This window comes from Haliaeetus albicilla, chromosome 6 (genome assembly GCF_947461875.1).
Source record: "Haliaeetus albicilla chromosome 6, bHalAlb1.1, whole genome shotgun sequence".
NCBI classification, from domain to species: domain Eukaryota; kingdom Metazoa; phylum Chordata; class Aves; order Accipitriformes; family Accipitridae; genus Haliaeetus; species Haliaeetus albicilla.
The window spans coordinates 37672159-37685387 of NC_091488.1; the positions used below are offsets into that span (position 1 = coordinate 37672159).

General features: G+C 43.2%; 1 long non-coding RNA gene across 1 annotated transcript in view; it reads left to right on the forward strand.

The window, feature by feature from the left end:
* The window catches only part of LOC138685707 (uncharacterized), a 68247-nt gene extending 62713 nt beyond the window's left edge, over positions 1 to 5534 (forward strand). The window contains exon 4 of the long non-coding RNA XR_011325097.1: positions 3326 to 5534. This is a non-coding gene — a long non-coding RNA (uncharacterized lncRNA). The remainder of the gene's footprint in view (positions 1 to 3325) is intronic.
* Positions 5535 to 13229: the final 7695 nt, after the last annotated feature.

The following is a 13229-nucleotide window of genomic DNA, read 5'->3' on the forward strand; positions in this document are numbered from 1 at the left end:
CACTTAGACTGCTTTCATACATATCTATGTTTTTCCTGAGCTAACAAATATTTCTTCTTCTCCTTAAGGATGAATTTTAGGTGTGAATGAACATGAAGATAGTGTGTGTGAGAGGTCTGACTTCAGGGGTTGCTGATCCCTTCAAAAACATTTTAAAAGCAGCTTAGATAAGTAGGGGTAAAAAAGCTAGGAAAGTAATGTGACACTGGCAGGAGAGAAGGCTTTGGGGGCCTCATCTCAAAAGGAACAGTCAGCTAAAATTCACTATTGAACTAGTGGGGAAAGAATGCTAATGAGAAAGAACAAACAAACCCTGGCTGGTTTGCTAATGTCCTGATTTATGTACTGCATCAGGGCTCTCTTTTTGCTTCCCCTCATCTTTCCAGATCTATTGCTGCAGATGAAGAAGATTTCTATAGAGGAAGTGAGCAGCTGGAATTAACCTTGTGCCCATGAATTAAGCAAGCATTTCACTGAAAAAGGAAAAAAAAGATAAAAAAGAGAGAGCTAGAGCTCTAGAGAGACAAGTGAAACAACATGCTAAGTCAGTCGGTAGTCTGTGGTCTTTATTAGCCAGAAACAATGATTATCACTTAGCTGCTGGTACTTGAAATGGAACAAACTAGTCCTCTACGGATCAAAGCACCAAGGGGAGAAAAGCAGCAAGGAAAAGAAATGTTCATATTATCTGGCCGGTTAAAACGCTTGCATTGTCTGAACATCTACCTGAAGCTTGACACTAGCAGCATTACAAAAGTGGGAATAGGATTAGTTTCCCATTTAAAACAGACATAGGTCTTTCTGATTGCGTGTAACTGTTTCTGCAGCCAGCTGACGGGGAACAACCCCCCGATGAGTATGTCCTGTGTGAGACCACAGCATGACCACGGGGTGCTGCCAGGCAGTGCTGCCTCACGTGGCGACCCGATGCTCTGTCATCGTGCCAACCCCACGAGTATTTCTGAGCTGTAAATTGATTTAAAAACACTCATAATGACCTGCTTGCATCAAATCAATCAAAATTCATTACAGAGGTAATAAGGGTATGTTAGAAACTGTCATAGATTTTCTTAATCACTCCCTTGGATTTCCAGTTCTTTGGTATTCATTTTCAGCTCCCGAGCACATGCCAATATCTGGGTGAAGTGAATGAGTAGAGGTGTGTCGTGAAAAGGAGCAAAAATATTTCACACTGACTATTCAAGAGGCTGCTTCTAGATTAAAAAACAGCTGGCTGAAAACAGACTACATTGTGTTATGCTACATGTGAATGCATATTTAAATGGCCTAGAAAGCCACGCTAAAAGAACATGTATTCAGGTGCCTCTGAAAGCGTGCTGATGCCAGGCAGTGCTGACCTGACCTCAGCACATGGTCCCTGCCCATGGAGCATTTACTAATATTAACATAGCAATGCTCCTGTCTTCCTAGTGTGTTTCCCAAACCTGGTGATACTGCTGCTTTCAGCTCTACCCAAGTCAGCAGGAAAAAAAACATTCAGGAGCTTATCCCACTTCTTCCTTTGAATCCAGCTTGGGTCACCTTTCCTTATTGTTTGTGGCTGTTGCCAGCAAGCTGTCCAACTTTGCTGAGGTCCCAATGCTCACAGGGCCAGGAAAAGCTATGCTTTTCTTTTTGGCCCAACGCTGAGCTCCTTTTACTAGACTGAGCTGTTATTGGATGCTAGCAGTAGCATAAGAAAGCTGGAATTGAGAAAAGCATTCTAGAAATTAGGAGTGAGTTTGGGAAGGCACTCAAAAATATGGAGGAACATGAATACAGAAAAGGACAAGAGGTAGGGAAGAGTTTAGGGAAGAGATGAGTGTATAGGAATGAGCAAAGAAATCTATATGTGTTTGAGGAGTGTAGAGCTACATGTCTTCCTGAGAAAAACAAGAGAGTGCTTGTATGTGTCCAAAGATCAGAACTGCATGGAGAGAGCTGGAGAAGGCTTGCGTGGCCGAGGATGGGAGGCTGAGGAAGGACAGCCGGACAAAGCAGCAGAGATAAGCTGAGTTCCTGGCTTTCTTATAGCCTCTTGGCATGGCCCAAGACATACTGTTTAGTCTTCTCATGACTTTCCTAATTCTGATGTCCCTATTTTGTGGAGTTGTTGGGTCAAGAAATACTCATCCAAGATTATGAGGACTTCGATGATAAGGCTTATATACATAGCAACATAGGTAAGACCTGTCTATCTGCATGTTCCTGTAGCATCTGTTCAGTATGTATCTCCAGGCAGGAGCAGGACACAGAGGCCCATGTGCCTCATGTCTTGGCTAACAGATCTGGAGCATGTAGCCCAGGCGGCAGTCTCAGATGGTCGGAATAGAAATCTCCAATTCTGAGCATCTAACCTGGGTCTGGAATTGCAATAGCATAGGACAGGGTAGTTCATCCCTGTTTCTATTTGTAGACAGAGGGGAAAAGGATACGAGTCTGAGTATGTACGGGTCATGTACATGCATGAATAAATTCGGTGGAAAGGGAGCCTGCAATTGTGAACAGATTCTGGGACAAGGCAGTAATGCTCCTAGGAGAGGTTTAGAGAAGAAAAGGCTGCCAAGAGAGGAGAGTGTGTCTGATGAGAGGCTGGAATCAGCTTCTTTTGTGGCTATGGAAAGGGATTATGTGAGAATTTTGGTGATAGAGGAGATAGGGTAAGAGAGAAGATGGAGTGGGGCAGAGAGGGAGCGAGCACGGAGCACCACAAAACGCGAAGCATGAAAGCAAGAAAAGAGCTCTATAAAAGGAGGGACAAAAAGTGCTGAAAAACACAAGGAAGAAAGAAAGGAAAATGGCAAGATAGGACAAGAAAGAAGAAGAACAAAGGGCAACCACTTCTGCACTGGATAGAAAAAAATGACCTTAAAAAAAATTAATTAAGAAGGTATCTGGAAAGATAAAAGATGACAGAGAAAAAAAGAACAGAACAGAGTGAAATAGCAAAGAGAAAGAGGGAGACAAAGTACATGTAAACGAAGTTTTTAATTAGCGCAAAGGATAGAGATATCTACAGAAAAAGAAAAAAAAAGCATATGGATGAAATACCAGAGACACTCATTTATGTAGGTCCCTTCAGGCTCAGGTTTTTATGCCTCTTTTTCACTACCTATGTTTTAAAGTTGAACACAGTTCTCCCCTCTTGGTCTTTCTGGCTCTTTCCCCCCCCCCGTGACTATGTATATCATTGCTCCAGTAACACAGAATGATGTAATACAAATTTTCCATGTTTATATTTATATCTTTGCTCATTTTTTATCATTGTTTTCTGCTGACACTGATTCCCTTGTTAAAACAGTCTTTTTATCTGTACTGACTGCAGGTTTCTGGATGACAACTTCCCATCTATCCGGGGAATTTTTTTGGTAGAACTGTTGGCACCCAGTCACTGTGCATTTGCTCTGCAGCTCTCAGCACCACTTACCATGCGTCCCTCTCAAGGAATGACATATCTTTCTAAGGAAACGGTGGTGGTGAACACTTATTCAGGCTACATTTGCCATGAGTTTGTTCATGGACAATATGTTTTATGAATACTGTTGCAGTTTATTTTTCACACAGATGACTCCTATGAATTAGCTTTTGTCAGACAGACACAGAGTCATCAGTTCCCATTCCAGTCCCTGACACTAGCACAATCTGTGGGTTTGAACTCTTCATTAAAGAAATTGGATTATGAAATACAAATCTCAGAAACAGGTTTAGTAAATGGTGGTAAAATATAATGAAAATCCGAAAGCCCTGATAACTTATTTTTTACTGTTTTGAAAAGCTTGACATGCTGTTTTGTATTGTAACTTCCTCCAATTCCCTGTTCTTGTTAGGGAAGCTAATGTAATGAGGGAGGCAGAAAGGTGGATAATAGTCCTGCCTTCAGCATCTGGACGGCAGCATGGATTTGAGCATAGTTTTAAAAGGCAACCACAGGCTTGCTGTATGGTTTTATGTTATGCTTTTGCAGGCTCTGAATGAATTTGATATGCACCATGAAAAATTTCTAAAGTAAACTTTGCATGCAAGGGGTATAATGTAGGGACCATTTGCCCCATCTCATTAAACCAAATGGTAACCTTGGGATTGTAACTGTGTGAATTTTACAGGTTGTGACTGAAGGTTGACCCCAGAATGGGCATGTGCACTTGACAAACGTCAGTCTAGCCAGCACAGGAGCAAACAGCAGTGGAGATGTGGTAGTCCAGACCTCGGCACCAAATGGGTGCTGGAAACTTTGCCCAGCTCATAGCAAAGCACATGTCACCTTGTCTTCACTGCATGGGTCCTGTAGGTGATTACACATGGGGGAGAAGCTGTAACGAGCCGTAAATAAGAGAGGGTGTGTGAGTGGCCTGGCCATTTCCAGTGTGCGTTTCCCCCTCACCCTCAGAGGCAGTGAAATGACATTAACCCCAAGCACGTGTCATGCAGAGCAGGCCCTGCTTCTGCCTGGGCACTCTGCCTCTGAAAGTATGATGGGAAGAAACAGCCAAGACTTGAATTTTTGAAGGCATGCAAGAAACTGGGCACCCAGCTTCCATCAGGTTTTAACAAAAATGAGGCACCTTAGGCTTCGGTTGTGAGAAGTGTTGAGCTTATGCCAAATCCATGGTCTTCACTCAGGGCAGAAAGTTCTGCTCACTTGGCAGGGTCACGCAGGATGTCCCATGGGAAGATCTCGGCTGTAAGACCTTCTGTCACTGCCAGCAACCCTCACGTGTTTTTTTTTTTTATGAGATGCTGCTGGAGTTTTCTTCCATACAGGCTCAACACCTAAGCTATGCCCCCCAAACCAAGAGGAAGGAGCCCCTGGACGGCAGTGAGCTGTGGACAAAGCTTGCAAGGAGCAATGTCTTCTGAATGAAGGAAAAGGACCGTGGGGTTGGAGAGCAGATGGAAAGGAAAGGGAGACCTCCACCAGCCAGCTCATGGTTCAGGTTTTGAAGCATTATCAACCAAAAGAAAAGCCTGGGAACACAATCTTTCATCAAAGCTCTTCTGCAGAAACACAGTTTCAGGCCTCCTTGTCAAACCACAGTAGGTGGTCGGCATGTTTGGAAGGATATAATTTCTTTCTCTACTAGTAGACTTGTTCTGTATGGGACTGGTGAGGGAGGGGGGGAAAAATGAGTGTGTTAAAACCTGTAGCAGATGGATGCTCGTTCTGTTTAGGGTTTAGCTACTGACTGTACTAGGTACTGTTGGATTTCCAAAGAAATATGGATTTGCTTAACATCACCACAGGTAAGATGACACATGAAAGCTACTTGAGACTGTGAAGGTCTGTAAAGGTAGCTATGCATGTCACACAGACAACATCCTTATATGGCTGTGTGTAGATCCCATTAAGTTAAAGGAATAACTATTTTCCTGTTTTCAATTTTCTAACTATGTAATTATATTTCTGTATAAAGGGAACAGTAGGTAAAGGGAAAAATAAGTATGGTTGTTTTTACATACACACGTACACATATATGTGTGTGTGTATATGTATATATATAAAGAGTTCTACTACAATAAAGCCAGCCTGGCCACACTGTTTGTCTGCCTCTGAGAGATTTTGTATTAAGCCTTGAGTTCTTACCAGCCTCACAATGATCTCAGATAAGCAAACTGCACCTTTGTGAACAGAACAGAAGAAAATCTATTGTTCTGATGTTTATCTATTTGCATATTTAGAAAGAAATGTGATCTCATTCTCCATTCATTGCCCTGTTTTATTCTTCAGTTTACCTCTGAATACATTTTCTTTGACCATCTCTCTGACACAGCTACTTAAAGAAATTTTAATGAGTGGAAACCCACTGGTTATTATTAAAGCTGTTTAAGCAATGCAAGGTTTCATTTTTGTGTGTAGGCTCCTCTTATTCTTAATTGTAATGATCTCATTCCCTAAAGTGTCTGTGCTTCCATTATTAACTCCTATTAATAACTTGTATTAATAATACCCCATACAAGTCCCAGTCTGTGCTGAAACACTGCAAACCAAACCTCAGACAGGGAGGAAACAGTCTTCATGTTTTGTTGTAAAAGGAAGCAGAAATATTCCACTTAAAAGCAAAGCCAAATACAATATTGCACTAGATTCTCCATTATGCTAACACCTTACTCGTCTTGTCCTACCAAGAAGCACTAAACATGTCCTGAATAAACACTGGACAGGTCCTACCTTGAAAGTTTGAGATACTTGTGGCATGAATTGGGAGTTAAGGTCACACTGCCCTTGTGCAGTGCGATGCCAAAGCTGGAACCTTGACTCTGATATCTTCAGCTGGAAAAATTGTAAGTCTGCCCCGAATTTCTCGAAGACCACTACAGAGCAGAACGAGCTCATAGAGGTGCAATACTTAAACAGCAATGATGCTATAAGCATCTGAATCAAGCTGTCACTGCCACGCCGTTGTAGGCAGAAGCACTGGTGCAGCAAGAGGCATCACCAAGTCGTCACCCACCTCGCTGCAGCTGATGTAAAAAATACCTATTACTGCATATAGGAACCACACTATGGTGTCACCTATGTAGACCTCTTGCAGGGGGAGCAAAAGAGGGGAGGGGAAAAGGGAAAGAAGGAGGAAGCATGGAAGCAGCCACAAACTCACTGCCTTAAGCCTCCGTCCAGGCGTGCCTGGCTGGGCAGAGAGGCCAGGCAGAGCTTGCACCACGGGTAGGAAAAGGATTGCTGGGCTTCGTCCTGCAGCCCCTGAGCTCCCAGTGCCTCAGGGCAGCCTGGCCAGGGGTGGAGACTGGGGCAGGAAAGAGGGATTGAAGTCAGGCGTTCAGGGGACACAGTAGCAGGAGGAAAGCTGTGCTTAAAATCCTCCTGGAGTGTGTGGTCTAGGTCTTTTGCTTTACTACGACATAAATAATTCTGTTTATCATTGTTTCTAAAGTTAATATTTTACTCTTTTTCCCTATAGTAATTTTTCAGTTCTAAATACGTAGGCCGACCGCTTCAGCGTGTTGCCTTTTTTGTAGCGCACTTGGTAGTGCCTAATTTTCCCATGCTTCTTGTGAGGACTTGAGCCTGCATCTTAATGAATTTTAAGCAGCACCTTCGAGACACCTGAGCCTTTCAGCATCGCTGCTGGTGACGCTGGGCAGAGAGAAGCAGGGACTGATCCCACGCAGAATTATTGTGGAGGAGCTGAGCCCTTGTTACACCGAAAGCTGAGCTGATGCCTCTCCCCAGGGAAGGGTCTCCCTGCCATGTCTTGGGGAGCCTGGCTGGACGTGTCCTGCGGGATGTCTTATCAGCACAGTGCCTCTGCTTCCACTTCTGGCAGCACACAGCGAGGGCAGGGATGAGCAAAATGCTGGAGCCTGTGCCTGGTGCAGAGATGATCCTCTTGGCTCTCCTATAAATACTTCATTTGAACCAAGTTCAGGGCTCAGTCAGACTGGCTGCAGAGCCCCTGAACACAGCCTTCATGAGTAAGACGACAAACTCAGCTCAGCTCAGCTCCGCTCTGCTCATCCCTCCCATGTAAGCCATCACTTGCTACCCCAGCCCTTTGGGAAAGGGGAATATGCATGCAAGGGAGTGCTTGCTAGCTTTGGTGGTGCCCCTATATACGGCATTTCCTTCTATTTTATCAGCTCTTGCTTCTCCGGCTAGGTCTTTTTCCCCTCCCCTACAGCTTTTCTAGTTTGCTTCGACTTGTGGCTTTAATAAGAAATGAGTCTGAGGGAGGCAGAAGCAAGAATGATTGCACAGAAGGGATATCAGGTGTCTGAACTCTCCCTGTGTAGACAAGTACTTCTTAGTAGATATGGTCAAAAATGTTTGGTGGAAGCAGCTTTGTGTTAGATAGTATCAGCTTGTTGTAATTGGGACATTTTGCAGGAAATATTGATTATAATGATATTTCATTTTGAACAAAATGGAAAGTAATGAAGCGACCTCCTCACTTTCTGTAATGCAGTGTTTTGAAAAGACTGAAGCTGATCAGACTGGAACCCCTTGGCTCCATTTTGGAGTGGCTTTCACTGCAAATTTTGTTTTTAAATGAAAAATTATAAACGACAAATGTCAAAATAGTAACATTTTAATTAAAAACATTTGTAGGGCAAGTTCTGAAAATGAACATTCTGTTCTGATCTAATATGGAAAGATTCAAAATCCTGGGCCATCTCTGGGACAGAAATTCTGCCTCCTGCATAGCTCTGATAATATCCAGAGCTCAAGTGGTGCATTGATCCTGGATTCCTTGACCAGTAAAACTGCTTTTGTGTATATGTGTGTGTGTGTGTTTTCTGCAGATGGCTTCCATCCCTCTTTATCGTAGCAGTTCCCAATATCAGCCAAAAATATCTGCACAAAAGCCTCTGTTATGTCTCCGGGCTTGAATACTGGCCAATGTTACATATATGGAGAATAGTAACTCAGTATCTTGAATGGCTATCTCTTGCATTATACTGACATAGCTCGAGCTGGATAAAATGCAGTGTGTAAACTGAAATTGAATGAGCCATAAAGACTTAAATTATTCATTTGGGAAGTATGTTCTGAGTGTCACCGAAACCCTAGAGATCAGGGGAAAATAAATAAAAGCATTTTCTCTTTTGTTATTGGCTTGTATCTTTGCTTACTGAACCCTGTGCTGGGCAGCCAGAAAGGTCCTGCAAGGGGCGGAGGACTTGAAATTTCCATTATGCTCTTGCCCTGTGGCAGCCTTTGGTATAGGTGAAGTGCCTTCTAAAAGCAGTCTCTGCACAGGGCACGCAAAATTTGCAGCAGCTTGAAAGCTACACGGCTTTGCCTCTCATTGCTGAAGAAATAAAGCTTCCTTTTAGAATTTGCCACAACAATAGGGGTTCCAGATGCAGTTTTCTATTACAGACCAGCAACAACAAAGCTATGTATTTTATAGAAGTAAGTGCCATTTTCCATTCCAATAACCCTATGTAATGCTATGGCTCTCCATGTTCCTTATTTTAGGATTAATATATCTGACAGGAAGACTGCTTGTTCAGATCCCCTACAACGCAAGGAAAGAAGGGTGCTGATTTTTAGAATAAGATGTCAATTCAAGTACTTAGACTACTCTAAAGTATATGTATTAGTATTTTTAAAAAATCGCTATCTAGTAGTCACCATTTAATTTCCATTGCCTGTAGTTCATGGAGCGGGAGAATATACAGCTTGAGAAAACAAAGCTGAAACCATCTACTCATTATTCTACTGATAATGGAATTATTATTATTATTAGTTACTGGTTCTAATTCTATTTACTGCCTTTCCTTACAACACAAACAGGTTTCCCATGGCTTATATCTCCATAGTCTCTGCTAAGCCGTGCAGGACTGTTCCTGCCCGGCGCTGGGAGGTGGGCTGCTCGCAGGGACAGCGCAGCTTGGTCAACACAAACCTTCCCCAAACGGCTGGGTACCCTCACGCCGCAGGATCTGGCTGTATATTGGGGGTCCCCGGACCTCCAAAGCTGCCCTCGCAGCTCAAACAGGTTCTCCTTGCTGCAGCCCAGGCAGTGGGATATGGCTAGCAAAAGGGTTGTCAGGGCTCAGTCGTTGCATTGGTGCATTAGTAAGGACTGTAAATGAAAGCAAACTCTATGTGGTACTTGGAGCGTGCGCAGGCTCCGGCTGGGAGATTCTCCCCCGTCTCGTTCAGCTGAGCTCGGGGCACCCCTGGTCATGCAAAGGACTGCAGAGTTTAAGGCATTTTCACACCTCTGGGGTATGTTTGGAAGAGGAGGGTCTCACACGCCCGAAAGCTTCAGACCAGCACGGGAGAGAGCAGTTTGGGCCAGGCAGCGGGGGGAAGGTTTGGCATTCGGAACGCATCCAGAAGCTGCAAAGCGAGCCCTTTCCCTCTGTCCAGACTGCAATGCTGCCAGGCTGGGAGGGCCACATCCATCGGGGAGCGCAGAGACCCCCCTTGCCGCCAGCTGGGAGCCTGGCAGGGGACACCAAGCAGCCGAGGTGACTTACCTCTGTGCTCCGGCACCCAGGGGGAAAGGCTGACACAGGGAGGGATGGGACGAGACAGGGTTGTCAGATGTAGCGTTTCAAGCACACTGTAGTGACAGGGAATTTTTCTCTGTCATGGGATCATGCGAGCAGCCCTGTTCCACCCACCTGTATCATTACCGAAACAATGGATGGCATATCTCGCCTGCTATTGTCTGGGTGGCAAATACACTTTAGGGAAGGAATGAAAGGTGGGTGTGAGAAAGCTTGACTGCTATAATTGTCTCCTATTAGCTTAAACATTTCTCCCTCTTTTCTGCACATTGATCCAGCCTTACGACGAGGGAGGGAGTAAGGAAGATGTTATCTGGGGTTGGTTCACTTCCTTCTTTTGTGTTTTGTTTGTTGGTTTATTTTTATTTTTTAAACTGGAAATGAATATTTAGACTATCCAAGATTATGTGTAGTTTTAATGGAACAAAATCATTCAACCCTTTTCTCCTCCTTTTAACTTCAACCAGTCCCTAGGAAGCTCCCCTCAACAGGCTAAATGCTTAGATTTAAATGACATTTCCCTGTTCACAAAAGCAATGATTTCTTATGTGATCCATGTCATGGGGAAAAGTGACATAATTCTTGGGAGGGATAGGATCTTGTAGGTTAGGTTATGTGAGTCTTGAGTCACCACATGAATCTTATTATTCTAGGTAGGTTCCTCATCTTTTTTTTATGTTTTCATCATATTCCACTGAAGGCTTTGACGTACATTCAGCAGCAGATTGAACTGTGACAGGCAAAGCAATTTTAATCTCTAGCTTCCGCCTTGTCTCTTTCTGGGAGACTTCTGCCCCCGCAGTATGGACTGTGGGGCCTCTCCTAAACCCAGGCAGTTAACAGCCAGGCTTATTAAAGTAAATCTTAATCTGTTTTGATTCATGGCAACATACCATCCTGCAAAATGTGGTGGTCAAGAGGTGACTCTAAAGCCACCCGGCCACCTCAGCTACAGGGGCGGCAGCTTTCAGGAGACGACAGAGTGGACAACAAGGGAGTAGGGATCACTTTAGCAGGAGGATTTTAATCTGACAGTAAACGTGTGGCAAGATCCTTAAAGCCTCCCAAGGAACAAAAGTTACAGGACCTCAAAATATTTGTGTACTTGTTCCCCCATAACTGTAATGTTTCTTTCCCCCTTGTGCCTGCACAAGTTCTTGGTCTGATGACAAGGATGGTGTTGAAAGTTTAAGCCATCTTCAGCTCTTTCTTGAATTTTCCAATAACATTCCAGTATGAAATCTGAAGGAGGGACAGCAGCATTGGCTGTCATATTTAGCTGCCGTGAAATTGTGTGACATTAAAGCACAGGGAGGAAAACAAAATCTTGAAAGCTGATAATCCCTGCACTTTGTTGGCTACAGAAAAGCCAGGTTAATCCCAAAATATTGATGCTGTTTCTGGTGCTGACATACCATCTGCTCTTCTTCATGCTAGACGTGACCGGATATGAACTTTAAAGCCCTTCTTGTAGGTGACACTTATTCGTATCTTGAGACATTTTACCTTCATGTAAACATGCTTTTCCTTTCCCTTGTAGAAACCTATTTGCTTCAGTGATGTTGTAATTAACACGTGGCAGCAGACACCAGCGGTTTGCCTGGGGTTTTTGCATTCTTTCTGGAAGGGTTTTGGTGGCCCCTGATGCCTGGCTCTCAGGTACAGCAGTATGGTCTCCTGCCGTTTTGGCAGTCCATTTGCCTTGTTCCTAAGTGGTAGACAAAGTAAGCAAGGCTTAATTTTGGCAGCTATGAGTAGGAATGGGAGAAAACTGGCTAACATGCTTAGAGAAGCTGGCTCAAGAACCGATGGGTAAATCCCCAGCAGTGGCTTGCCTTTTACAGAAGGAAGTTGTATGAGGATTGTACAGTGACATTTTGAACAAAAGCTAATATTAAGCCTAGCCAGTCTGCAAGCAACCCACAAATTCCTCTATTTCTCTAGTAGAACACATTTTGAATGCAGCTGCCCGACCAAACTAGAATGGAATTAAAAAGAATAAATAAATTCTTTTCGCTTAAAGGGAAAAAAAAAATTACTTCCTGAGAGCAGTGCTGCACCTTGCTTTAGAAAGCATCTTATTTTTTGAAATTTTCTATAGCAACAAAACATTTTATTTAAACTCCTTCTAGCAACCCACAACCCAATTTTCCTTTCTCATTACAAGTGTTTATGACAAACACATCATCAAGGATTTGTCTGTGCATGGAGACATAAATACAGCTTCCTTAACTAATGGGATTGCCTGTTTTATGCTAGATACACATTTAACACATACATTTGTAATACAATTATTGATGCAATGGATTAAATATGGGAACTACAAAACCATACAAGAAATTAATTCCCAGTTACTGATAAGGCTAGAAGGATTCATGTGCACCAGGAGGAACTAGTACAGCAAATAGAAAATGTAAACTGTGACAGTGTTTCTTGCTTTATCAACATTATGGGAATAAGACTGTACACCAAAAATAGACCTGTTTTGGAGCTGTACTAAACCACATGTTTTTAAATAAACATACATACAAGTGTGTGCAGAAATGATGTTAAAAGAACAATTTTATGATTGCAGAGTCACTTTACCAAATACCAGGAAATGTCAGAATTAAAATCATGTAGGAGATAAATCTGTCCCCTCCATTGTGTCTATGTGTTATGACATAGTTGTTAATGACACAGTCACATATAGATTTTTTCCAAAGGACCATACGCATTCATCACGCAGGACGGATGCTGCTCACTTAATCAGCAGTTATTCAGTCTCGTTTACTCCTTATTATAAGATGAGAGGCCCCAAGCCTTATTTACCGCACACTATTCAAATCCGTCTCTAAAGACAGAATTTTCAGTTGCCTCCTGGGCTTTTCTATTGAGCTCATCCCTGTGGTATCTGAGCACTTCGCAATGAATGCATTTATTTATACAAGACCCTTGTGAGGATAAGGGATATTATTAGCCCTATTTTACAGATTCACAGACAAAATTTTGGTTTTCCAGTCTGAGGCACCTATGGCCAGATTTTTCCAGTGTGCTCAGCTTTATCTGTTTAAAGCAGAGTTCAGGTCCTATTGAACTCTGTTGCAGCTGCAATACTCAGCATTTCAGCAAATCAGGCCCTAGGGTATGAAATCAGATACCCAGAAAATAAAACATGCAGAATTACTTTCTGCTTTGAGAAAGTCTGCTTTTTGCTGTTTCTGACTTCTTGTCCGATCCATTCCTTCTCCCTGACCCCCTCTTCCGTCTCT